Source organism: Dipodomys merriami, unplaced genomic scaffold (genome assembly GCF_024711535.1).
Source record: "Dipodomys merriami isolate MVZ:Mamm:240054 unplaced genomic scaffold, mDipMer1.0.p SCAF_10, whole genome shotgun sequence".
Classification (NCBI taxonomy): Eukaryota; Metazoa; Chordata; class Mammalia; order Rodentia; family Heteromyidae; genus Dipodomys; species Dipodomys merriami.
The window spans coordinates 52,466,402-52,493,976 of record NW_027202271.1 but is presented as its reverse complement, the minus strand read 5'-3'; the positions used below and the strand labels follow the sequence as shown (position 1 = coordinate 52,493,976).

Genomic DNA, 27,575 nt, shown 5'->3' with positions numbered 1-27,575 from the left:
GAATGGTGCCCTACCACTTGAGCCATGGCTCTACTTCTGGCATTTTGGGTGGTTATTTGGAGATAAGAATCTCACAGACTTTCCTGACCAGCCTGGCTTTGAGCCCTGATCCTCACATTTCAGTCTCCTGAGTAGCTAGGATTATAGGCATGAGACACTGATGCTTGGATCTAATTCTAATTCTGGATTCTGTGTCCTTGGGGTTATAGTTTGGCATTAACTTTCATATCTATTCACATCATAAAATGATAGTCTAATTTTCATATGCCTTCATGATATATATGAAGGGGGGAATTTGTATATCTAGGGGAAGTTTACATTTCTGCTAGAAAAACTTGGACGATACACAGATTGTTTCTTTTGTGTTATTACCAAGGAGCCTCCACACCATTGGTATGGCATTGTGCTTACTTGAAAGCCACTGGTGGTGTTCCTGTGAATGGTGCAACTCCAGGTTTTCAACAGAAAGCCAAAGCCATTTCTGATTGATAGGCCAAGAAAATAAGAATACCCTAGCAATGTCAAAAATCATACTGTACTGTTTTCTAGGTGCTATTGTAATGAATGACCCCAAAAATCAATGCTTAAAATGACCCCAATTTATTATTTTATAGGTCTGTAGGTCAGAAATCTAACATAGGCCTTTTGGGCTACAATTGGGGGTGGGGGTCCGTCAGTAGTATGCTATTCCTTTGTGGATACTTTTGGGGACGTTCTGTTTCTTTCCTTTTTCAACTTCCAGAGGCTTCCAGAATTCCTTGGTTCCTGTTGTATCTCTCCCACCCCTGACCCAAGCCAGTAAGAGTAGCCTGAGCCTTCCTTACATTGCGTTACTCCAGCCTCTTTTGCTTCCCTTTTCAACATTTAGGGACTTGAGATCTCAGTGGGCTTCAGCTGGGTAATCTATTGGGTTAATCTCTTCACCTCAGAGTCCTTCACTCAGTTCTCTTTGGGGAGTTTCTTTCACCAAGAAGGTAGCATCTTGGTGTCTGTGGTTGGGTAAGTGTTCTGACATCACTCCTGACTGTCCTGCTCACTCTGCTCTGGCCACATTGTACACTACAGACTCAGCGTTTACTTGTTCCTGCCTTGATGTGGAAAGCTGCCCCCAAGGGTTCTCATAACTCAAAGAGCCTGCCATGAGCCCTCTCTCTAGAATCCATCTTAGGCTCTCTGTCCTCCTCTCATGATTTGTCTTTCCTACAGCATGTCTCATTCCTCTTTGGGTCTCCTCCCTGAATGAGGACATGGGTAGTTTGCTCTCCTGGATCACCCTGGGCCTAGCCCAGGTCCCAACATATAGCAGCTCGAGTCAATCAGTTTCTTAATTTTGTCTCTTAAATATGACATTTTCTTTAGTAAGCGGGACCACCAGGAAATAGCTACAATCTGAATTATAAAGTGAATTCGCATTGAATCTGAAAGGCCTGACTCTCGTGCTTGGTTATCTCATGAATAGTGCTATTTGATTATGTTGTCTAAGTAGCCAGCTTTAATCTTGGGGGAATCCTAAATATCCTCTGTGACTATCTCCCTTTACAGCTTGTATCCTCTGAGAGTAGAGATTGATAATAATTGCAGAGATAATTACTACTATCTTTGCTACCATTTATGGGTCAGGTGCTATGTTATTTAAAAATATTATGTAATCTCACTCCATGTGGTTGTGGAACACACACGTATGTTTTTGTCTATTTGGGAAAGACAGCTCTCCCACCTTCCCCCATACTTCTTTAGGAACCTAGGCATGGTTCCTTGGAATTCTGGCTTTTAAGGATGAACACATGACCTAGTCAGGATCAATTCATTGGAGTTTTTGTAGTAGGTTGACACATGACCCAAATGAAGCCAATCAGAGTTTTTGTTCTGAAGTTTGGCACTGAAGCTGGGAAGAGAGCTCTCTTTTTCTTCTTGGGTTAAAACCTATGAGGATAGGAGTCTAGGGCTGCCTACGATCTGTGGAGAAGGAAGCAGGAGGAGGAAATGAAGCCAGGACAGTTACAAGTCCTGACTTGATACAGTATGCAGCTTTATTACCTTGTTTTATGGGTAAACAAATGTATCTCAGAGCAGGTAAATACTTGTTAATTGTAAAATGGCTAATAAAAAGCTATGGGAGAATTTGGCACTACCCAAACTCCAGCCAGCCTGACTTCAGTACTCACATTCTTTCCCCTTTGGAGTACTATGTTACAGCACTGCAGATTCATCCGTAGCTGTATCTACTTACTCTTCGCATTCACAGTAGTGGGGACTTGAACTCATGGCTTTGTATTCTTCTTTACCTTTTTTTTACTCAAGGATGGCACTTTACTACTTGAGCCACACCTGCAATTCCAGCTTGTTTTGGCTGGTTAATTGGAGATAAAAGTCTCACAGATGTTCCTGACCAGCCTGGCTTGGGACCTTCATCCTCAAATCTCAGCTTCCTGAGTAGCTAGGATTATAGGCATGTGCCACCAGCACCTGGCTCACAGTAACTTTTGATAACAGAAGCGGCATGTGCTCCGCATTTCTGGCAGGTCTGTCGTAGGTAGTTATGGATCATCTGTACACCTTGTATTCTGATGATTTTTTATTTTCTTTTGAGGCTGCAGGGTTAGAATGATAGACAGGCTCTAGCTTTTGTGTTTAATTCTAGTGGAAATAGAAGTAGCTGCTGGGAGCTTTGTGTTGAGGATTCTGAAGCTCTGTCTGGACTAGCATAGAAGAGGGAAAGTAGAGTGACCGAATGAATTACTAAATTTAATTATAATTGCCAAGTGAATGATTTCAAAGGAATCAAGTCCACTTGGTTGTGTTGGAACATTTGGATTGCATTTTGGAACAACAGAGCTAACACAGACTTTTGTTTTGTTTTGTTTTGCATTCAGGGAGTATTGAACCAAGGCTTTTGAGCTGTTTTTCCATTCAAAGAATATTTCAATTGTTAGCTAGAGACTTACCTGTGTTCACTCACAAATACTGGTACTCTACCAAGATTCCACTCAGTTCTATCCCCCAATGAGAGGAAAGGGGCAAGGCCTCTGTTTAGATTCTGGCATTGAATGGTATTATGAGGCCCACCCTTTACTGGCAAGGAGGATGCTAAATTACAGCCACCCTGAAAATTTTTTCTGCACTGGCATTGTTGAATGCTTTCCAACAATCAGACTGGGCCTCGCAGTTTGTTGGTTGGAAGTTCCATTTCTTCATCTTTGGCCCAAGTTACTTAGCAATGACCAGTCCAACTATGCAGCCACCATATTGTTTTGCATGTTTGACTAGAACATTGACAGATTAATAGGAAGGGTAAATAGCAACAACGGCAGGGGCCCAGTGTGGGGCAGCAGGATTGACTATGCTGGACCTTGTTGTGTTTGCTCAGAGGAAGCCGCAGCAAAAGCCTGCTGGGAGGAGGTGACCAGGGTCATGCGCATTTGTTTCTTGTCTCTATAGAAAACAATTGTCTTCTCAATGGAAGATGGCTTTTTTTTCTGAATCTATATGGTCTAGTGAGGAGGAAGCATTTGCTATTCCAGGATGCTCTCTCTCTCTCTCTCTCTCTCTCTCCTCTCTCTCTCTCTCTCTCACACACACACAGAAGCCATAGCAATGTTAAATTTACCTTATCCACTAGAGAATACTTTGACTTAGGTAACTTCACTAGGTGAGCAAACTAACTTGGGAAAACTTAACTTGAAGGTCTCTAAGCTTTCACCAATTCACTCTAACATCTAATATTTCATGTTTCAAATTATATAAGGATTCAGAATGATTCAGCCACCTTTCCATCCCCTAGTTCATAAAGAGCAGAACCCATCTATCATCATTTAGAGTTGTGACGTTATAAGCTCTAGCTTGGATAAGAATCTATTTTGATCCAAAATTTCCCTGAATTGATGTGAATGAAATATATTAATGATGAAGAAAACCCTACCTTAAGCAAAAGTTAACCCATCAAACAGCAGTCACTTCAATTAAAGCCTGAACTTTGATTCTGGTTGACAGGTTTCTTTGGGAACAGGTGGTTTTCCATTCCAAAGTTATCATCGTCCTTCATAATAATGTTTTCTGCTAGTAAAAATCTCCAAAGCGTTCTACACTGATTTTTGATGTCTCTGTCTTGGTCTCACTATGTATGTGCTTGTGTTGTGTGTGTGTGTGTGTGTGAATAAGTGTATACATTTTTTCTTTTAATTAGCCAGGCATGTTTTCTTGAGCTGGTAGGAAAGAGGAGGAAGCAAGATGGCCTATAATGTTTTTCTTTGGCGGTTTTGGAACAGAGGCCGTTTTCTAGCATCTTTGCTGTCCTGATTTCATTTTTCTCTCTTCTCTCTCTTTATACTTTCTTTTATCTTGATTTCACCATCATGCTAGAGCTCAGGTTAAAGAACTGCATGTGTTATTTGTAGTATTGCCACTCTGAGGATATTTCCTGTCTTTAGGGAGTGGACAGCCTTGAGTCATGGAGAAAAACAATGCTATTGACTGAGCATGTGCTAGTGAGAAGTGATTGTCTAAATGTTTGTTCATTTCATCTCCCCTGCAAAAAACAGATGTTATTATTTTCCCTATATTATAAATGGTTATAGATAATTAATTCTTACATGAAGTTCTATATTATCCAAGGACAAGGGATTATAAGGATCGTTTTTAGTATTCCAAAAGCATGGGGATATACTCCATGAATTTTGGTCTCTGCTTCTGTCCCTCATTGCTTTTCTTGGAGACTCTCACTGCGGAAATCTTTTGTGGGATGCAAAAATTAAAAGGTTTTAACTGTCATAGGTGCCATCAAGGGCACATGACATTTGGTTGTGATCCTATCCTTTGCCATTTCCACCATCAGCCAGACACAGACAACTCAGGGTATCTACCAAGAGCTATGAAGAATCCTTTGTATTTGATGTTAGGTTTCTTGGAATCTCCAGAACGGACTGAGCTTCTTGGTGATCCTTTGTTTTTGTTCATTCTGAAATGAGTTCACATGGCAGGACTATTTCTCCCTAAAAGATGAGATGGAAGAAGTTCAAGATGGACTGTTCTGGCAAGACCTTGAAAAACAGGTCAAGTGAAAAGCTTACCAAACCACAATTGAAACTCTCTTCCACCTCTCCATTCTCTCTGCATTTCCTTGAAGGTTTTATCCTACTGCAAAAAAAAATCTGTTTAGGAACAATGAAATGGGAAATAGAATTCCTGGGTTATAGTTCCAAGTTCATCACTGAAGGTTGGGTCACTGTCTTTAGTTTAATATGTGTCCTTTCAGGTTGCTTTCAGTTTCCAAGAATTTTCTGACCAAATCAAACTATTCATGATCATTTTTGCCTGTCAAGTTATTACAGATGAAAAACTTCAGGTTGGTGAAAGTACATTCCTACACAGTACTCTACCAGTCCTGCCACTGAACACACTGTCTGTGGCTGCTTCTGAACAGTGATCCATATTTATTGATGAGGTTGCCTGTGTTGAAGGCTGGCTGGGAGGTTTTAGAGACAGTAGACTGGGGGCCTTCACCCAGGGTTTCTTTGTCACAGTCCAAGAAAGAATTCAGAGATAAGACAAAAAGAAGAACTTGGGAGAGAAAGTTCATATTGTAGAGGGAAGGTATACATTCAAGGGGAGAATTTGAACTTTTCAAGAGAAATTCTCACAACCCCGATTCTGGATAGTGTTTTAGGGAAAATGAGTGGAGAGGAGATTATTCATAATTTAAGGTGGGGAATTCCAGAGTGGCTCAGGATTCAACTGGAATAGGATTTACTTCCCTTTTCACATGTCATAGTGTGAGAGTCATGGTAGCCTGGGCAAATTTTCAAGGCTAGTGATATGACGAAGAAGCAGAGGAGAGTTAGCAATCAATCCTGTTGTCCATCAGGCGTGTTGATGCAGCTCGGTGAGAATGTCTTAGGTGGCCTTCTTGTCAGCATTGTGCTGTCTCATGGTATCCTGCTGGAACACAGCTCTGTAGTTGCCTCTCCTTTAATTGCAATGCAATTTGCCTCAGGTTTTATTCTAAGCTTATCTAACCTACTTCAGTACCAGTCAATGATTCTGAAAAATCCATCTGCTAAGCATTATTATTAGACTATGAGGTCAAGATTTCAGAATAAGGATCTTCACTGCTGTGTTATTTCTAGTTACCTAATAATGGAAACCACCTGTATTTCCCAACAATAGAAACCATATCTCCTTTACAGTACACACACAGGCAATGAAGAAATCAGACTTTCTAACAAGATATTCATATGCAGTGAATTTGCAGGAAGTAATTAAAAGCTGTGTAGAGAAAAAAAGCCTGGCAGGAACTGAATCAAGACATCTATGCAGAATTAGGAGATTATATTTTTGTCTCCTTTGGAGTTTTCCCACAACTCTGTGATGAGGTGAGCTATCTTTATACTCAGAAAAGAAGGTGAATGACATGGATAGAAATGGTCATTCACACATCATTTCTTTTCTGGTTGATGCTCCCCACAGCATTAGCACCATGCCTCCTTCTACCAGTGCCCTTCTCCTTTGAGCCTTAGTAGTGATTTCCATGCTTGTATTGAGGTCATGGGAGGATGATGGAGCGGGGAAAGGGAAAGTCAGCCAGGAATTGGAGCCTGGAGTCCCCAGACAGCTCCAGGCCTTCATGTAGCCTGCTAGCTGAAGACTTCAACTCTGTGAGACCATTCACTGGATTTTACTGGAGTAAATTACTAATTTATTATCAAAATGCTGTCATCACAACTGAATGTCTCTTATAGATTCACTTCATTGGGGATTTTGTCTCAACTCATACAATTCACTTGTTAGTTTTACAAAAGGAGAAATGAAATTTTTAGATGACTTGGTCTTTGAGTAAAATCCTATGACTTAAAAAAATTCTATGGGGTTTGTTTTGCATCCAGGTGTATGTATAACTTTGGCCCAAGGTCATCTCTTTTGGCTGTGTGTGCCCTTGAAATGAGAGAGAATTCCAAAGTTGCTGCCTCTTAATGCCCCCCACTAATGGAGGTGACTTCCTCTGAGAGAAGAAGTTCAAATTAAAAACATAATGAATTTTACCTTCACCATTCATACAAAATATTATTTATCAAAATGAAATCCAGCAAATGGAAACAAGAGGTTTTTTCCTCTTTGGCTGTTTTGTTTTTCTTTTCTTTTTGTTCTATTTGTGCATAGATCTGTCTTTGGGAATATAAAGGAAGGCTCAGAAATGGAGGGACCAAGGGTGAACAAATGCAACAGGGGTGGGGGGAGGTAAAGAAAAAAATCAGACCCAGGTAAGAATTAAAGTTACACCTTCTAAGCACTTGCATTTTGAAGTATATTCCTCTGTTTAATAAAATTACAAACCATCCTATGAATGTAATTGTCACCTGTATTATGTTTATAGGTCCCTGGACAATACCTTTCTTTGAAACTTAGTGAGTCCTAAGTTCAGAGATCCTAAATGACAGGCTCCATTTATGAGGATGAAAATGAAATATATATATGCATATATATAGACTCTTTTTGACTTTGTTTGATTATTACATCAAGTTACAATTTAAAAACAGGCTCAATAAAATTGGGAGGGCAGTTAGTAATTTTTAAAAACAACCGTAATAGGGCTGGGAAGGTGGCTCAGTGGTAGAGTGCTTGCCTTGCATGCATGAGGTCCTGGGTTCAATTCCTCAGCACCACATAAACAGAAAAAGCCAGAGTGGAGCTGTGGTTCAAGTGGTAGAGCGCTAGCCTTGAGCTGAAGAGCAGCGGGACAGTGCCCAGGCCCAGAGTTCAGGCCCCACAACTGACCAAAAAAAACAAACAAACCCCAAAACAAACAACGACAATAGTAGTACTAACTATAAATATTTGTAGACTAAATTTGAATAATCAGTTTTTTAAAATATAATCACATTTATTAATAAGGTATTTTTAGAGGCACATTGTTTTTAAACTTTACGTATTTTGAATTAGTTACATTTTCTGTTAGTTAAAGATTATATTATTTTTTGAAAGGTACCTGGTTAGGTCAGCTGAGCCTCAGACAGAAGCAAAGATTTTGCTTTCCTGAAATCTTTTCTAATCTGCACATAGATGGAATACCCAAACTGAAGGCTAAATATGTAGAGAAAAACCCCAGTGATCATTCCCCAAAATGATAGCAAGCAGATACATAGAATGTGAGCATTGGGAGCAAAGGGTCATTGAGGATCATTTTAGAGGCTAAATTATATAAGAAGACAGGAATACTCAGAGAAGAGTTTGAGAATATAGGGCATTTTGGTCACCATTGACTATAGATTCCAGGGGCTGCAGTGGGAAGGTCTGAGGTTGTGAAGTTGAAATATTTGAATATATTAGAAAACAATTTGTTTTGTTCTAGTCCAAGGCTTAATTTCAGGCCTTGGGCACTATCCCTGAGATTTTTCTCTCAAGTCTGGCACTCTACTACATGAGCTCTACTTTTGGCCTTTTGGTGGTTAATTGCAAATAAGAGACTCATGGATTTTCCTTCCTAGACTGACTTTGAACCACAATCCTTAGATCTCAACCTCTTTTTTTTGGGGGGGGGGTCCAGTCGTGGGGCCTGAACTCTGGGCCTGGGCTCTGTCCCTCGCTCTTCAGCTCAAGGCTAGCATTCTACCACTTGAGCCACAGCGCCACTTCTGGCTTTTTTTTCTTTTTGCTTATGTGGTGCTGAGGAATCGAACCCAGGGCCTCAGGCATGCAAGGCAAGTTGAGCCACCTTCCCAGCCCAGATCTCAACCTCTTGAGTAGCTAAGATTACAGACGTGAGCCATTGGCTCCTGGCTTGGGAAATTCATTTTTTTTATTGCAACTCATTAATTGCAACTCACCCTAAATGAACTATATGATTGGATATGACCTTATTCTAGTCTACTCTATCACTTTCTTTTCTTCTCATTCTCTCAACAAGTTAGTAGTGCATCCTACCCAATTGCTCTTATGGTAAGTCACATGTCACAAGCATCAGTTATAAGATCCTGGAAGAGTTCAGAATGGAAGAAGATGGAGTTCAGATGATGAGGTAGAAAACCTTACACTTAACACTGGCTAATCTTGGCCCACTGGTATAATCTAAAAGCTGCTCGTTTTGATGTACTTACCATGTTTGAAGCACTGGGCTAAACTTTATGCATGGCTCTTGTTTCCTGTATAATTTTTTACAATAACTCATAACTCCATTACATATCCTTTCCCTCTTACAGCTGGAAATAAAAGAATGGTTACTTGAATATAGGAGAAAAAAAGGCTTGAAGAATTTAAGTACTTTGTCTGATTTTACCCTGCTCTTGGCTATGACACTGCAATCTTGCCTGAAACTCTTCCTTAAGCCTGGGAAGAAACAAGAAACAAAAGATGAGACTGGTTTTAGGACAGTCTCCACAAATGGGCTTTCATGAATATGTGGAACAACAGTTGTAGGATTTCTTCTCTACTCTTTGGCCATCACATAGATGCTATGTGCAAATACTTGCAGCTTCTGCATTCTGTTTCCTTGAACTTTATAGGTCTAGCTGTCTTATAGTAAATGATGCATTTCTTAATACAAGTTGTACTCACCTTTTCTATTTGGGTATAATTATTCTTTGAGTTGTATGTGGTCTTTTAGGGGATATTATGATTAGGTTAGTAAAACAAAGCAGGCTATAGAAACAAACTGTTTTGTGAAATTATGAGATGCTTTATTTCTTGATAGTAAACTAAACTTTGTCCTTTTTTGTATTTAGGCTATCTTCTTCCTCTTGTTAAAAGTGGAAATAAGCCAGGCATCAGTGGCTCATGCCTATAATCCTAGCTACTCAGGAGGCTGAGATTTGATGATCACAGTTCAAAGCCAGCCTGGGCATGAAAGTCCGTGAGACTCTTACTCCAATAAACCACTAGAAAACCAGAAGTGGAGCTGTGGCTTAAGCGGTAGAGCACTTGCCTTGGACTGAAGAGCGCAGGGACAGTGCCCAAGCCCATAGTTCAAGCCCCACGACTGATCAAAAAAAAAAAAAAAGTAGAAATAACTCTAGATTTCTAACTGGTGTCTTAAATTCCCTGGTCCATATTTAGTAGACATGTGAGAGAGCCAAATATTAGAAATGTGATTATCTTTTCAACACCTTATATTTGCATACAACTTTGCAATTTACAAACATCTCTCTCTCTCTCTCTCTCTCTCTCTCTCTCTCTCTCACAGACACACACACACACACACACACACACACACACACACACACACACACACTTTAGTACATTAAGAACCAAACTCAGGGCTTTGCCACATGCTATACAAGTTCTGTGCCATTGAGTACTATATCCTAAGCTATCCATGCTAAAAAATTTTAATTCTGAAGACAAAGCTTGGATGAGAAATAGGTAGATAGTTTTATAGACAGTTTTTCAGTTATAGAAATGGAAACTCTGAAAAGTTAAATATATTTCATAGAGTACTGAAGGTGGGATGGATTGTTTAATTCAAGTTGCACTTTTACAAATGAGGGAACCAAAACTCAGGGAATTTAGGTAACTTAGCTACTCACCCAAGTTCACAAAGTAAGTGCAGAGCTTGATCAAGTGTTGCAAATTTCTAGCACCTAAATCAGAATTCTAATACACTCTGGTGCTTCTGATCCAAATAAATGCAAAACTTGCAAACATAATATCATTTATGTCCTCATGGCTCTTGAGTGTCATGCTTTGCAATGCAAAGCATGTCTGGAAGACAGTCTATGTGTATTTTCCTAATCAAGAATGTATTGTTCAACTTCTCAGTAGCACCAAAATTTCCTGGCTCTAATCTTCTATATCCAGAATATCTCTTAGCCTTTAAAATGGACAACACAGGGTAGGATTTTGCTGTCAGAGCATTATGAAGAGCTATTTATCATGAAGAGTAAGAGGAAGCTGTAATATAGCTGAAGACAAGATTCCACTCCCTGTTATCTGAGCCAAATGTGACCAACGTTTTTTCCACTCTCTTTAACCGTGTGCCTAAAATGGTAGCATTACGTAGATATAATAATATGATAAGATCGTATTTTAGTGCAATTTGATCAGCAAGGTCCAAAATTTCGTTCTCATAAAATGTCACATTGTTCTATTGGAAGTTAATAGAAGGCATTATTTTTGGCCAGTTTGCACTGACTGTCACAAATCCCACAGAAGAAGTAACTTAAAGATGTTAAGGTGACCTGCATCAAATCTCCCAGCGATGACACAAAAGAAAATCCCAAATGATCGAGGGGAGTCACTTCCTCACAGGTTTTGGCCCCAATCTCCATGTCAATAGCCTGTAATCTAGCTAGAGGATGGACGCCAATTTCTAATTACCAACATTCAACTTCACACTAGCTCTGGGTTTTGCAAAAAGATAACATATGCATTTATGCTCACGCATGTATATTTAGCTCCTAATGTACAGATGGGTTTTCTTACTAAAGTCTGTTTATAAATAGGTTGTTTATGATTCCAAACACATTTTCTCATTGAAACTTTCCACCTGAAAACATTTACCAAATGCCCACAGCTGAGCTCACAGCTTTTAGTTATGTAGCCAACTCCAGAAACCTTTCAAAGTAAAACTGCAGCTCGCCTTGCTCAGAGAGATGGGAGGTGGAGGTAGCTCAAGACCCTGAGCCTTAGTCCTCAGCCCTGGACCTCTGTCAACAGAGAAGGTGAAGTGCTAAGTCTGTTTATGCTTGATGTAGTGCACCGCAGCAGGGCTGCTGTTCCCAGCCTCTCTTGTGGTTTGTCATGCCCATATAATCAATCTGTCTTTGTCAACCAATACAAGTGTTGAAGTATTGGATGTTGGGCCTGGCTCTGGTCCATAAAAACTAATCTCTCTAATAATCATTATGGTCTGGTTTTTTTTTGTCTGCTTGCTGGAAGGGTTAGGTCCTTAAGTCTCCAGGGGTTGGTCCAATGTAGGTTCCTAATTCATTATGTCAATAGTTCCTGCTGCCTACTCACCTGGCATGGCGTAGAGATCAACGTGACCTCCTCCATCGTTTCCCACCAACTTTCCCAACCCCACTCCTACACGCAAGTTATATGGTTCCATTTTTGCCTGTGTAGGTTGTATAGAATGGCTGCATGTGCCCACCCTTCCTCTCTCCATCTGACTGCCCTCCTCTTTACTAATACTCCTTATTAGCCATGTGTCCTTGAGGCCAATGCATCTCAGACTGACCCTTTGAGGATGACCTTGGAAGTAAGTGGAGAAGTTTGTGAGGAAATCGAGGAATAGGGAAGCCATGAAGAGAGCTGGTGGGAGGTTTCTTTCAGTACAGGGACAGGGGCAGAAGTGCAAGGGCTCTCGGGAATGGGTGGGTGATGATCAGCCTGGCATGTTCTCTGGTTAGGGCAAAGCCTCCAGGAAAAGTAAGTGTCACTAGAAGCTGTCTATATTTAGATTGTGCTATAGAAATACCTCATTAGTTTCCAGATTGCACTATATTTAAGTGTACCTTTTAAAAAATATCTAAGTTTCAATGTAAGATTGTGTTTATGAGTGGAGAAAGTGTGAAACTTAATTAAGAAGCTATAGCAGGCCGGAAAATTCACCCCTTAGTCCTGTCATGACTCTGTTTTCCTGGAGTTGCTTTTGGTTAGTGACCGGGGTGGCAGGTCTGCAGAAATGAGCCCTTTCTAAGAATTGATTTTGGCCTCAGGACTCCCAAGTTTTCTTCAAGGCAGCTTGTACCAAAACCTTCCTTCCTTCCCATTCCCGTCTTTCTCACCAGGCCAGGTTTATCTTTTCCTCATTTTCTCCTACATTTATCTCCTGATAAATTTCTTGCACATTCAAATTGGATCAGAGATTATTCGGTGCATTTGAAATCTTTCAGTGTGTAAGTATAAAAAAGTGATTCGTTCTCTGTGGTCATTTGGCCTAGCTTCCTGAGGAGGGGAGATTCTGTGATAGACATTGAGTAGTTGGCTAGGAATGGTTTCTGTCCTGTGCACGACCCAAGAAACTGGAAGGTCCAGTTGCAAGAACTACCAGAGAGGAGAATTTCTTGCTTTTAAAGCCCAGGAAATCGGGATGACATTGGGAGAATGAGAAAGAATGAATGTATGGCTGGACTGGATGTTTTCTGATCCAATGAGGTTATTACATGAGAAGTCACTTAGGTAGATATTTTCATTCCAGAGGGGAGGAACATGGCTTAGAGAGGGTAAGTAATAGTAATGTGTTCCACATTGACCATCGGTTAAGAGTCACAGTGGGTATTTGAATTGGTCTTAGGTATTCTGTATTGATTGTGCCACATCTCTCCCCCCCCCCCCTTCTGCCTCCTCAAAGCAGCTTTGCAAAGAATTCTTGAATAGAATTCTGATTTTTTTCCATATCAATAAAAGGTTGAGCCAGGCACTGGTGGCTCATGTCTGTATTCCTAGCTACTGAGGAGGCTGAGATCTGTAAGTCAAGGTTCAAAGCCAGCCTGGGCAGAAAAGTCCATGAGACTCTTATTTCCAATTAATGAGAGAAAAGCTGGAAGTAGAGGTGTGGCTCAAGTGGTATAGTGTCAGCCATTAGGACATATGCACACATTCTCTCTCTCTCTCTCTCTCTCTCTCTCTCTCTCTCTCTCTCTCTCTCTCACACACACACACACACACACAGAAAAGTGATACCCAACTGGTTTTGAGTCTATAAGGGGGTGGGTTTTCCTTCATGTTTCTTTGGATTGCCCCCTCCCCTGTCCTGGACATCATCTTCATGTTCAATGTCTCGTAATTTAAAAAAGCACAGGCTCTGTATAGACACTGAGTCTTTTCAGTATAGATTACATTTCCAAAAGTAGTTATTATGTATGGAAGTGCTCGGAGAATTAGATTTCTGTGGTCTTGACTTTAATTGCCCTGTCTAGATATGTGATTAAGCTTTTGTTCTTTGTCTCAAGATGACTAGTCAATGGAGTTGTGTGGTTTCAATTTCATCTGAAGTACAATTGGAGAACTGACAACAGAGTCTAATATTTTTATTCCCTCTCTTGTTTAGTTACTATGATCATGATATTAAATTGCATTATGTTAAGGCCAAATTTTTGACTGCATTGTGAATGTTTTGGATAAAAAAGTATAATACAAAAAGGTACAAAGATTTTAATTTTTACTTGTGCCTTTACTACCAGCCCCAGAAGATAGAACATCTAAATATGAAGCTTGTAAGAAATAGAAGAAAATATAATATAATATGTAATTGTAGATTCCTATTGTTGTGCATTTGTTACTATGGCCACTGATTCAAATGCTAAAAAGACTTTAGGCAACATAATGTTCTTGACTCCATAGGAACAAAATATATGTCATTTTAAGACAGATTTGTGCACATCTTTATTCAGCTTACCTGACTAACACATTGCCGCATTAATGTGACAACTAGGGGACTTGCACAAAAATATGTAGTCTAGAAGCAGTGACTTCAGCTTCCAGAAGGCCAGGAGGTGAAGATGTTAGCTGCACTAAAGCTGGAAAAATGGACAGCTACCTAGGGCTAAACAAATGACAGAGTTCTGTTAGAGCCACTTTTCCTAAATCTTTAAGCCACTGATGTAGAGGCAGGCTAGAGGCAGGTAGAAAAGTGAATTTCCTTTACTCTCCCTATGGCTTCTTTCATTAACCATATTAAAAGTTTCCCTTTTATTCCTTTGGGCAAATTATCTAGAATTCAATCTTACCTTGTTAGGTTGGAATTGTCAATGCCTAAAATTTTCCCAGTATCTTGTGCTTTAGGTAGAAAATAGAAAATGAACAACTTAAAGGAAGTTTTCATATTTTAAAGTAACAAAGTAGTTCATATATATATATATATATATATATATATATATATATATATATATAATATATTTTGTTGTTGTTGGTGGTGGTGGTCTTGGGGCTTGAACTCTGGGCCTGGGCCCTGTCCCTGAGCTCTTCAGCTCAAGGGGAGTGCTCTACTACTTGAGCCACATTGCCACTTCCGGTTTTCTGGTCATTAATTGGAAATAAGAGTCTCATGGAGTTTCTTGCCCAGGCTGGCTTTGAAGTGCGATTCTCAGATCTCAGCCTCCTCAGTAGCTAGGATTATAGGTGTGAACCACCCACACCCGGTGAATGAATTATCTGAGGAATGATCTCAAAAGGATTCTGAATTGGGCATTTCTTCCCTCTGTTACATGTGGATTACACAGACAGGCTTACTGGAAATGTCATTTACAGTATAGTGGTCAGTCCAAAGAAGTCTTTCATCATCCAGATGATCCAATTTTCAAAACAGATTAAATTACTTTTTTTCCCCCTTTTGCTGGGTGTTAGTGGCATACAAGTATAATCCTAGCTACTCAGGAGCCTAAGATTTGAGGATCATGATTCAAAGCTAGCTAGGACAGGAAAGTCCATGAGACTCTTGACTCTAATTAATCACCATAAAGCTACCACTCATGTGGTAGAACACTGCTAGCCTTAAATGAAAAAGCTACCACTCATGTGGTAGAGCTCTGCTAGCCTTAAATGAAAAGGATAAGGAACCACTAGAAAACCGGAAGTGGTGCTGTGGTTCAAGTGGTAGAGCGCTCACCTTGAGCTGAAGAGCACAGGGCCAGTGCCCAGCCCCAGAGTTCAAGCCCCAGTACTGGAATACAAAAATAGCAATAACAAACATCCTCTGCTAAGGTGTTTGAAAATGAAGCTCATGCTCTTTGATATTATGCTAATATGCAGAAGTATATGGTAAGGCACCATCTCAGTAACCTATGTACTCAGGACTTTTCTTCCCCACCCCCATCTTCCCCTTGGAGCCTAGCCTAGCATCCTAATAAGCATTAATAAATATTTGCTAAATTTATTATTACCAGATAGATATGATGTATACATAATTTCCGAAGCAGTCTCCCCCTAAAACAATTTTAAAAATGGTTTCTTTTCTCCTTAAAACCTCGATTATTCTTTTTCTTTTCTTTTGTGTCAACACTAGGGCTTGACCTCAGGGCCTGGGCACTGTTTCTTAGCTTTTTTTGCTCAAGTCCTAATTGTGCTACCATTTGAGCTACAGCTCTACTTCTGGCTTTTTGGTAGATCACTGGAGCTAAGAGCATCATGGGTATTTTTGTCCTGACTGGCTTTGAACTGTGATCCTCTGAGATCCAAAAGTAGATGTGAGAGTAGCAATTACATCCCTTGTCACTGTTGTAAAGAAGTGGCCACTCTGCATATATGCGTTGTATGGTTAGCAGCTGTCTTGACTTTATTGTCATGATCTAGGGAAATGTATGGACAACAGATTTCCTCTTGTAGACTTTTACAATAAAAGTGATGATACAAAACTATCAATGTTGAGAGAGATTAGGGAAAACATTTTAAGAGCAAAAAATGAGCATGTTGGGAAAATGTTAGTGGAAATTTGAAAGCTTGTTACAAAGATTTCGATTTTTAAAAAATAATTTGTCGTAATGATTGAGCTTCATTTAAACTGGAATCAAGTTTTTCCCCTTTCTCAAGAGAAGTTTTTGGTCATTGGAGAACATATTTCTTGGCCACATAATTGCCCATCTGAAAATGGTACCTGATGTGTGTGTGTGTGTGTGTGTGTGTGTGTGTGTGTGTGTGTGTGAGAGAGAGAGAGAGAGAGAGAGAGAGAGAGAGAGAGAGAGAGAGAGAGAGAGAGAGAGAGGAGAGAGAGTATTGGTGGCATAGCTGGAGATGGGCTGACCTCAGTAGACTATTATTGCTTTTGAGGACTCTCTGTGATGATCTTCAACCATTGTGATCTGATCAAGTTCCATTTGTAGATGGCCCCAAGTTAGGAGTCTAAATTTGAGTGAAAAGGCTAAGCAAGAATATGAGTACCTGAGTTCAAGCCCTAGAACTGGCACACACACAAAAATAATTTCTCATTTTTAAAATTTAATGAATGTCTATTAGAGCTGCCAAGAATTGTATCAGTTGTTGGAGACACATAGCAAACATACCTACATCTTACTTTTGACAGCCTTAGGGCTTGGGTAATACAGCTAAACCAGTGAACAATGACCAAATAATGAGAGAGAGAAGTATAGGATTCTATCTTTATACATATGGGCTTGAAATTATTTTCCATATTACTTATTGTTTTAATTTGGTTTATATAGTGAGTCACAGGTTAGCTGGTTTAATGACAGAGACCATGTTCTCACAGATCTAGAGGCTAGAAGTCCAAAACCAAGGTGTCAGCAGGGTGGGTTGGTTTCCCTTGAGACCTCTCTTCTGTTTACCCTTCACTGCTTACTTCCTGTGTCTTCAAAGGCCATTCCTCAGTAGTGGTGGTGGTGGCAATGGTAGTGGTAGTGGTGGTGGTGGTGGTGGTGTGTGTGACTATGTCCTAATCTCTCATTTTTTTCTATGAGGATTTCAGTTAGTTGAGATTAGATCCAACAACATGACCTCATTTAACCTTAATTAACTCTTCAGAAGCTTCTGTTTCCAAATTGTCACATTCTGAAATACTAGGGCATAGGATTTCAAGACATTTAGTTCTTGCAATTAGCCCATAGTATATAATGAAGCTGAAACTTTACATATGATCTCTCTTCTTAGAGAGAGAACCATCCATTATACCTCATAAATCCATCAGCATACCTCATACAGTTCTGGTAAGTTCCAAAGAAAAGAGGTTTTTTCCTTTCCTGATAAAAGATAATCATTAAAAGATTGTGGGAATAAGAGAATAGTAATACTGTTACTATTTTTTAATACTTATAATGGACTGTGCTATATAGTGTGGTATTAGTGTATGTGTAAGAGAATATATATTATTTTAATTCATCTTCTGAATGACTCCCGGTGCCTGCCATTATTATTACTGTCATTTCTATGCTGTGTTTGAGAGGTAGGAGAGATCAAGTTGTTTGGATTACTATACAACAAATGTGGGATTCAGGATTAGAATTCAGAGCTGAAGGATTTAAACATCGTGTTTTGCTATCCATGATAGATAAGGGAGTGTTTTATAAATGGTAGCTCTCTCAAGAGGATTTACTTATTAATTCAGCTTGGTGGAAATAACACGGACTCATTTTTAACCCAGTTGTGTGGGTTAAATCCGAGTTGTGTGGTCTTGGTCTCCTAATTCCTCTGAGCTACAGTTTCTCAAAGTAGAAAAGAGAAATAAGATTTCCTGCGGAAGCCTGCTGTGATCCCTTGGAAGATACTAGGTAGACCTACCTGGCACAATGAGACATTAGAGTCTTGAAAACATGGACGAATACTAAGAATTCCTGTGTTCTCCAAGTTGTGGGGCAGGGTTTCCCAGCTAGTGAGAAGTAACCACAAAGGAATGAAGACAAAGGAATAGATGTTGCAAGTTCCATGAATGCTGCTGAGCTCAAAAGCTCCAGATCCAGTGCATAGCTTCTTGAATAAGTTCACCTGCGCAGCACTGATTGGATGCCCTGAGTGAGAGCAGACAGGAAGAGGCGGTGCCTGCAGGGCAGGACTTGGTGCTATTGCATCCTTGCGCTTCAAGGGCTCCCCTGCCAATGGTATGAATGAGTATCCAGTCAGTGAAGTCACAGTGCTGCTTCATCCATCCATTCATTTGTCAGAGCTCACCTACTCTCATCCAGCATGTGAAACAAAGACGGGACCCACAGAAAGTCACACCATGCACTTGCTTTCAAAGCCATCTGCAAGTGATGGGCGTTGAACTAAGTTTTTTTGCACTAAGCCATACATGAATTTGGTGGTGGGTTATTTTTAAGTTTCAGGGGAACTTTCCAGGAATATACTTCTCAATCTGGTATCATTTGAAGGAGTTTGCTGAGAGCTTTAACTTCATTTTGAATCTCAAATTACCACAATGGAAACCTTTTTTTTTTTTTTTTAACTTGGGGCGGGGGGGGGGGGTCTCATTAAGTTTTAACTAGATGCCTGCTCTTTCAGCTCTACGTGAGAAAGGGGGGGGCGGGTAAACCATATTTTAAATATCTGTGAAGTCTGTCGTGTTGCTCATAGAAATGTATCTTATTGAAAAACCCCAAATGTTTATCTGCTTGGAGGAATGTTACAAATATCACCTTGTGATCATGGTCAAAACAATGGAGTATAGACTCTTCTCTCAGAAGTTTCCTGGTACATTAATACTGGAAGGTTTGATTTGAAAATTTCCCATTCAACTCTATTAAAGAGTATGGGGAGGTGGGGGAAGAAAACCCACTTATCTTAAAGATTCATGATTCAAGCGCCCGATAGAATCTGCAGTTTCCATAGTGCTGGGCCCTAGATTTCCCTTTAATGTAATTAAGCCTCAAGATTTATGAATACAACAGGCCAGAACTTGATCCGTGTTCATTTTCAATTACTGCAGTGAAAGGGCCCTATCCAGATGTCTCTATTTACAGCATTCAGGCAGGCCGGGCCAGGGGCCGAGGGGGGGAGGGCCCACAAATTGTCACACTTGTTAATTCTTCACAGACCATACTCAGCTGAGGTCCTGGCTTTGACCCTGTGACAAAAGATGGAGGCCCCTGGGGCAAGGGCATTAATGCTTCCAGGGACAACACGGTGACCCACAGGGGTCACTCCCTCTGCTTTGTAGGTATTTGTGTAATAATGGGGTCCATTCCTTATTTTTATTTCTGTTACAGTTCTGGGGGCATCTAACGAAAGAAGGAAAAAAAAACTGGCCCCAATGTAGATGTGAAAGGCAAACATATATAATGAGAGCATCAAGGGTCCCTGGCAACAGTAACCATGATCAAATGCTACAGGAGAAAGACACAGTATGCAGTGACCCACATAATCGGGCCTATTTTGGGAGCATTGTTTTATTTTTCTTTTGAAGGGTGTTGTGTCTTTTTTTTTTTTTTTAATGTTCTCAGGTCTGCAATTTAGTTTGGTTGGGATGATTGGAACACAAGTGTCTTTTCTCTTGTTACAGTTACAGTCTTGCTTGTTTCGAAGCAGGTTTTCAACTACCCAGATAACCACCTGCTAAGACAGTCTAAAATATTCCACTTTATTCCCTTTATTTTCTTTCTCTCCTTTAAAAAATTTCCATGCTTTCCATGGCTATTCTACAGGTTCCTTAGACATGTGCTAAGTGTTTTCTTCTATGAATGTGGACATTTGCATTGAGGTATCATTTTAAAAGGAAAATCCTACACAAAAGACTTAGAAATAAGAGCTCAGCAGGAGTTGCAGGACCCACTAATGAAATGTATGGCATCCAGCAAATAGCCCCAAATCCTATCCACACTTTTCCCCAGCCGCGTGTGGCTAGCCCACCATTTTATTTTCTCAACTCACAGCCTAGAGTCGTTACCTCGTGAAAAAGAATGAATTGGGATATTGCTTTTGTTGAGCAATAATTGGCTGTTATATTAATGTGTAGCTCAGTGAAATGGAATTGTTGGCCAATTCTCTTCTATTTCAGAAGGTTGTTTCTTAAAATCCCCTCTTTGATTAGTCCCCTTAAATCAATTTTGGGGTTTTTCTTTTTTTTTTTTTTTTTGAGTCATGACCTTTACAAGCACTCAAATTCATTTCAGTGAATTTAAAGAGAGTTTGTAGAGAACAAGAGCTTGTGCAAAAATAGAGCTTTCACCCACATTTATCCCACTGGTGCCCTTCAGAGGAGCACCTCTTTTTTCTTTATTTAAGAAATGATTTAATAATTCAATGCCACAACTAATCAATTTCAATACTTCTTTATACATAAATGTAGCCTCTGGTTTCAATGAGTATATTATAGACACAAACAACACGATTTCCAACTGTTTCTCCCCTGCTCCACCCCTCCCCCAGCCCTTTTTTGGAAGATAGACCAAGAGTATAGGACAGGAGACTAGGATTTCAGTATTTTGCTATTGGCTATTCCTTCTGAAAGCTGTTGATAGTTTCAGCAATTACCTGATCTATTTTTTCAGAAACATCTGGGTAGATCACAAATGTTTATGCTTTGCTCTAGTTATTAACCAACAGTATGCTTTGGAATAGTATTGAAGAATGCTACGACATTAAAAAATGTTTTTCATGTGTCATTTAGGTTTTTGTTTCAGTTGGTTATATCATGTTGTTGGTATAGTACATTTTATTTTCTAAAGTATTCTTAAGATTGTATTTACTTAGTCTCTTCATTATTTTCTTTGGACTTATTTTTTATGTTCTCTTCCTCCCTTCTCTCTCTTATTTTCGTATCTCATCAGCCCTGAGGATTTTCCCAGTCTCTCTGTGACTCTACAGCAGGCTAAAAATTATGTGACAGAGGTTAGGGAGATGGGAAAGATAGGCTTCTAGATCTCCAAGATACCATTTTCCCCAAAACAATCTTATGTTAGTGCACTGCAATTATTTAAGAGTATTTTTGTAAATAACTTGCATAGTTTAGTACAAGGTTTTGCAAATATTTTTAAGTGTATAAAATATTCAAAGTCTTCCCGCTTAGGATGTGATTTCTGGTATGAGAGAAGGCATGAAATTAAGAGGTTCTTTGCCATGAATTATTCAGGAATTATTATGGATAGAAGACCCATGGGTTGTGTTGATCCACGGTGTGCATTATCTAGGAGAAATAAACAAATGAAAAGCTTAGGAAGTGTACTATACTGGAAGGTTCTGGAATGGAGAGTTCTGAGATAAGCAGATGTCAGTGAGTAATAAAGGGGGTGAAACTGGAGGCTCATTGTTACTTGGCACAGACTGTTTTTGTGTTCTGAAGTGGTAGTTCACAAGTTCTTCAAATCTTGGGGGGAATGAGGCCAACTAAGTCTTGACTGGTCTTTTTCTGTGCAAAGGATTCATTTAACGGGACAGAGGAAGCCTAACAAGGAAAGCAGAACCAGAGTGCTTAAAATACAGGTTATAAGGCTGTAAAAATTAGAGTATGTCTGCAATATATATTGCATGGAAAAACTACATGTCTGTGGTTATATTTACTATATCATTATATGCATATAAAAGATGGCACACTTTTTTCTTTTCTAAAATTTCTTCTGGTTCCTAAAATGTGACTTTATGTGAAATATATATATATATATATATATATATATATATATATATACACACACACACATATAGAGAGAGATAAATACTACTATTATGTAATGTTAAATAAATCATAATAATTGTGGGATTTTTTTACAGCAATTCCTGGAAACACTGAAAGGAATTAATATTAGAATTAGGTCCCAGGAATTCGGCCTACAAAATTAAGGAAAGTGAGGGAAGGTTAGGAGAGGAATGAGCGGAGAGAATATAGAAAGGGGTGACATTGTTAAGATGCATTGTATTCATACATTGCTTTGTTGAATGACAGCTCCTTTGTACAACTACTTGAAGGATAAAAAAAATTAGGGCCTAGGAGGTAGAGTTATTACAACCTGTCCTGTAGAGGGGACTAGTAAGTAGAGACGACCTGAGGTTGATTTTGAGCTAATTTTCTCTGAAAAGACCAAAGTTGAAGTTCTAGGTTCCAGTGAATGACATGTGTGCTGAGCAGATTGGAGAATTTGAAAGTGCAGCATGAAGGATTCTGGGTAAAGGACATTTGATATCTATATCTATCTCAAAACAGCCAAAACAAAGCAAGAAAGTAAGTATTAGGAAGGTAAAAAAACCCCATAGGTTGCACTTTTTAAAGGAATTTTTTTTCCAGGTTGTTCCAGGACTGGGTTAAGGAATCATTCCTCTAGTACCATTATTTGGGGCTCACCTGTTTAGCTCCGTTTCTCTGATAGATTCAAACTACCAGAAGAACTTCAGATTCTTGTCAGTGACAGAAGCAAAATAATCTTACCTAAATATTGCATACAGAGAACGATCTAATTGGAGATAACATTCAGTTTTTGCAGTATGTGTTTGGTAAGTGTAGGCCTGTGCCCCTGTCTAAGAAGTATGCAGCCCTACTGCTGTCTGGCTTTTCTCTCCTTGCTTTGGGCACTAAGGAACCTGTGATTAGGAATTGATGACTTAAAAACCTGAATTTTTTTCAGATATGAATTACCATATTGAAAAGAAAATGTTTCTAGTCAGATTTGGTTAGGTAGTACCTAAAAAGTAGATCTGGGTTCACAATAATTTACCCACCACTTCTATGTGAGCTATAGAGACTAAAACAAGTTATAAGGCAGAGGAGTGAGGTAAGTGTTTAAAAATATCTTTGTGAATAAAGTTAGGTCAAAATTACTGCTGATTGATGGTCTTGTTTTGATGGTCTTTTTTTCACGTCAATTGACTTTATATCAATTGTGTTTTCTGTCACCCGAATCTCATATGACACATTCATTTAACTATTTAACTATCCATTTACTCATTCATCATCCTCCCATTCAGTCGCCCATCAATTCATTCATGTTTTTTTTTCTTTTATTCATTCCCTTTCCATTTACTTACACAGCAAACTTGGGTTAACTTCTACCCAGTGTAAGATATTCTAGTCACTGAGAAGATTAAAAACTTGAGACAGTCTTCTCAATTTGCATAAGTGTGTCTGTTTCTTGGACCATTAATATTATGAGGTAGATGTGATACTGAGAGAAGAGAGATGGAGTCAGAAGGCTGAGTCTAGAGGTGCCATGGGTCTGGGGAAATTGGTGGGGACAGTGGAATGTGTGACCCGATATGAACAGGTGAGAAAGATGGACAAGGCCATGGGAGATGTGGTTTGGGTAAAGGAGCAGTAGCCCTTAAATGCCAACCAGCAGAGTGTAGAGAGCCTTTGTGGTTTCAGAATAGGGAAAATAGCAGGAAGATCAAGTCCTCTGCAGGACATGGATGGGGGAGAGCCATGAGGGAGAAGAGATGGTTGTGGATCACTTACAATGTACAAACTGTGCTACAGTGAAGGAAGGGAGTTCATAGTTAAGTGTGGAAACGAGGAATTATGCCTGCCTGCCTTAACATTTTGGTTCACGTTTGATCGTTGACTTTCCTCTCTATACAGAGACTCATTTATGGATTCAAACGCTTCTGAGCTGGTGCATCGAAGGTGCCTTTGCTATTATGATATGAGAAGATTTGGGATGGGGGAGCACAGTTCTTCTGTTCTCCTCTTTTTTGTTGTTATTGTAGAGTTGATATACAGAGAGTTACAGTTACAAGAATCAGGTAATGAGTACTGAATACAATTCGTTTTGAACCTTGTCTCCCCTTCCATTGCTCTCTCTCAGACTTTCCTTCCCATCCCGACCCATAAGATAGTCAGTTCATTTGCATTTCTTTTATGGCCACAGATATTGAACACTTCTTCATATGGTTATTGGTCATTCTTTTTTCATTTTCTGGGAAGTCTTTCTTTAAGTCTTTAGCCCATTTATTGATTGGGTTGTTGTGTTTTTGAGGGTTTTTTGGGGGGGTTTAATTTTTGAACTATAAGTATATTTTGGATATGAGACCTTGTCTGATGTATAACTATTGAAGGTATTCTCCCATTCTGTGGACTCTCTATCTTGCTAGCTACGTCATTTACTAAGCAGAAGCTCTTGAGTTTGATACAATCCCAGTTATCCAGCCTTTGCTTTGCTTCGCTGTGATTCTAGATCTTTGTTTAGAAAGTTTTGCCCTGTGCCTAGAAGGCTTAAGGTTTCCCCTGTCCTTTTTTGTAAATATTTCCATAGTATCTGGCCTTACATTGAGGTCTTTAATCCATTTAGAGTTGATTATGGTACAAGGTGATATATGGGTGTCTACCTTTAGTTTTCCTGCACAGAGATAGCTAATTTTGCCAGCATCACTTGTTGAAGAGGCTGTCTTTCTTCCAATCTGTTTTTGGCTCTCTTATCAAATGTTATGTGGCTATATGTTTGTGGGCTTACTTCTGGGTCTTCTGTTTCACTGGGCCTCAGGCCTGTTCATGTGGCATTACCAGGCAGGACACAGTTCTTTAAAGTTCAAGTTTGAAAGTGGGGGAGGATAGGTCTTTTCTCTTAGTAAAATAACCCTACTCCACCCCCACCTCTTTCCTTATGTGTAGTAGTTAGAATATCTTTGATGAAAACTACTGTGAAAGCAAATATTTAACACAGTGAGGTAGCAAGCTTTGAAGCACAATGATTGGGGTGTAGAGGACTAAAATTCTAAGGCAGTTCTCAAGGTCACCAATGTGAAAGAAAAAGAAATAAAAATCATGCAAAGTGTGGAACAAAAGATTCTTTGCACAGAGTGGAGAGGGTAGGAGATTGTTAGGTGAGGGCAAACATGCCTATCTTTTTATTACCCAAAGCAAACTATTCAGGTGCTGCTTCTGGTAGGAAACACAGCATGTATGTGAACAAAGTTACTCTGGTTTGGGGAGTTGAGTGAAGGGCAGTGCTTTAAAACTTTTCTTACCCTTCAGTGTCCCTATTCTCATAGATTCACCATTCCTACAGCAGCCTGGTTGAAAAGAACCAACTGGAACCTCTCTGTAGAGATGCAGTCTGGCGATCACTAGATCTTCAATCTCCCAAGGAACTATAATTATTTAGTAATAGTTATATAATTTAGTAATAATGAACCCCGTGGTTCATGCCAATATTCCTCATGAATACACAAAACCTTTTGGTTTATAGAACATTCTCTAGATTCTCAGGATATCTGCTCTGCAGGTCAACTGCAAACTGGAAATCACAAATCCTTTTTATTTCGGTCAGTTGTGGTTCTTGAACTCAAGGCCTGGACACTATCCCTGAGGTCTTTTGCTCCAGGCTAGCATTTTAGCACTCTGAGCCACAGCTCCACTTCCAGTTTTCTGGTGGTTCATTGGAGATAAGAGTCACATGGACTTTTGTGCTGGGGCTGACTTTGAACTGTAATCCTCAGATCTCAGCCTCCTGAACAGTTTGGATTTATAGGCATGAGCCACCAGCACCCAGCTGCAAATCCTTTTTGTTAAAAAAACATCTATCATTAAACTCTGTATTATTTTTTAGAAATGAACATGCCTTATAACAAAAATTTTAAACATCATTTAGACAACCAAAATGGCATTGTGACGTACCAGTATACACTGAAATCACATAGTTAGTTGCACAAAGGCCAATAAAAGACATTGGAGGAAGAAAAAGGACAAACTTGCCTTAGTAATCACCTGTTAAATCATGTGAACTCATCTGAGAAGAAAGAAGGAGCCTGAACAAGGTGGAGGAGATATTTTTTCTTCTTAGAAACAAGGGGGAGGGGAGACTAAAGTTTGGCAAACTCTCAGCCTGGCAGCTGCACCCATCTCTACAAGAAAATGCCATCCAGCAATTCATGAATTCTTGTGACTCGCTCTCCATGTAAGGTGACTATTGTGTTCTGTCTGTCACTAGGAATATCTTGTCTTCTTTTTTTTTTTTTGGCACACTTATTCCTGTTCAACTAAATTAAAGTCTGAAAACATATGCTACAGGGAAGCTTGTGTCACAGACTGTCCTGATATTTTGCCCAAGACTCCCCAGCAGCTGTGTTAAAAATAAAAAGCACGGAGCTGCATCTACTGTGTACACATGATGTGTCAGAGACTGATTCTTGGACCAGTGGTGGGCAAGTGCAGTGTTTGAGCAATGAGATTTATATTCAAGGTTTAGAGACCATGCCCTAGCGTATTGCCCCTTACCAGATTGGGGAATCTGGCCAGATGCAGGACTTCTTGCTTGCCTAGAAAATTTAGACTATTGTTTTGCTTAATCCTCCTCTAGGCAGGCTCTGCAATCCTGGGTGGGGCTAGAAGTCATAGTCATCAAGGAATAAACAGCCTAATGCCTCTTGTTTACTTCGTCCAAGACTTTCTCACAGTAGCAATGTCATAAGCCAACTCAATTCCCAACACTTCCTGGTATGAAGGACAGGTGAGATTATGTGAACACACCAATTTCATTGACTTGACCAGAATCTGCAAGATAGGAAAAGCATGCATACCTCAGAAAAACATGCATAGTGCAATTTAAAATTTAAATGAATCTTTCCTTTTTACATAACTAGGCAGTCTCAGAGATTGCCTATTTATCATCACCTTTATTACTGTCTCATCATGCCTCCAACCTTCCCTGCCCTGGGCCGTGTTAGCTGCTAGTCATGTAGTCTTCTCTTGGCAGAAACCAAGTAAGGTATGTTTTGTATGGTCAAGATCACACATGAAACATCAGATTCCATTCATTATATAGACAACATTAATTGACCATCATTTTTCATTGTTCTCATGTGTTTTGGTCTTTTCCTCAGATTGTTTAGATGATTTCTGACTTTTTTCCTGCAGTGACAAAAGTAACTTCTTTATTTCAAAGTAGGTTTAAAAGCACAAGTCATATTTTTTTGTGTAGCTGTGTGTGTCTACATGTCTTACATGATATGCACATTTGTATTTACTTACATGATATGCATATTTGTATCCTTGTCTCATTGTGAGCTTTACTTACCACTTTAATCCTCTAAGATTTGCCTTACCAGATATAATGAGAAGAGCTAACATATATAAAATGCTTGGCAGGGTGTAGGTATTTCACCAAGTGTTACTTTAGTTATTATTTCCTGAAGGCCATGTGAACAAAGGAAGGAAGGGACAAATGTACCACATTAGTTCTCCTATAACAAATCCTGCCAGGTGACAAGGAAAGGCAGATTCTGTCTTTGATATGAAGAATTAGGATCTCAAAGTTTATTCATGTATCTGACAAGAATGGTAACAT

General features: G+C 39.5%; 1 protein-coding gene across 4 annotated transcripts in view; it reads left to right on the top strand.

The window, feature by feature from the left end:
- Positions 1-27,575, top strand: part of CUNH12orf42 (chromosome unknown C12orf42 homolog) — a 113,289-nt gene that overhangs the window by 7,265 nt on the left and 78,449 nt on the right. The window lies entirely within an intron of this gene.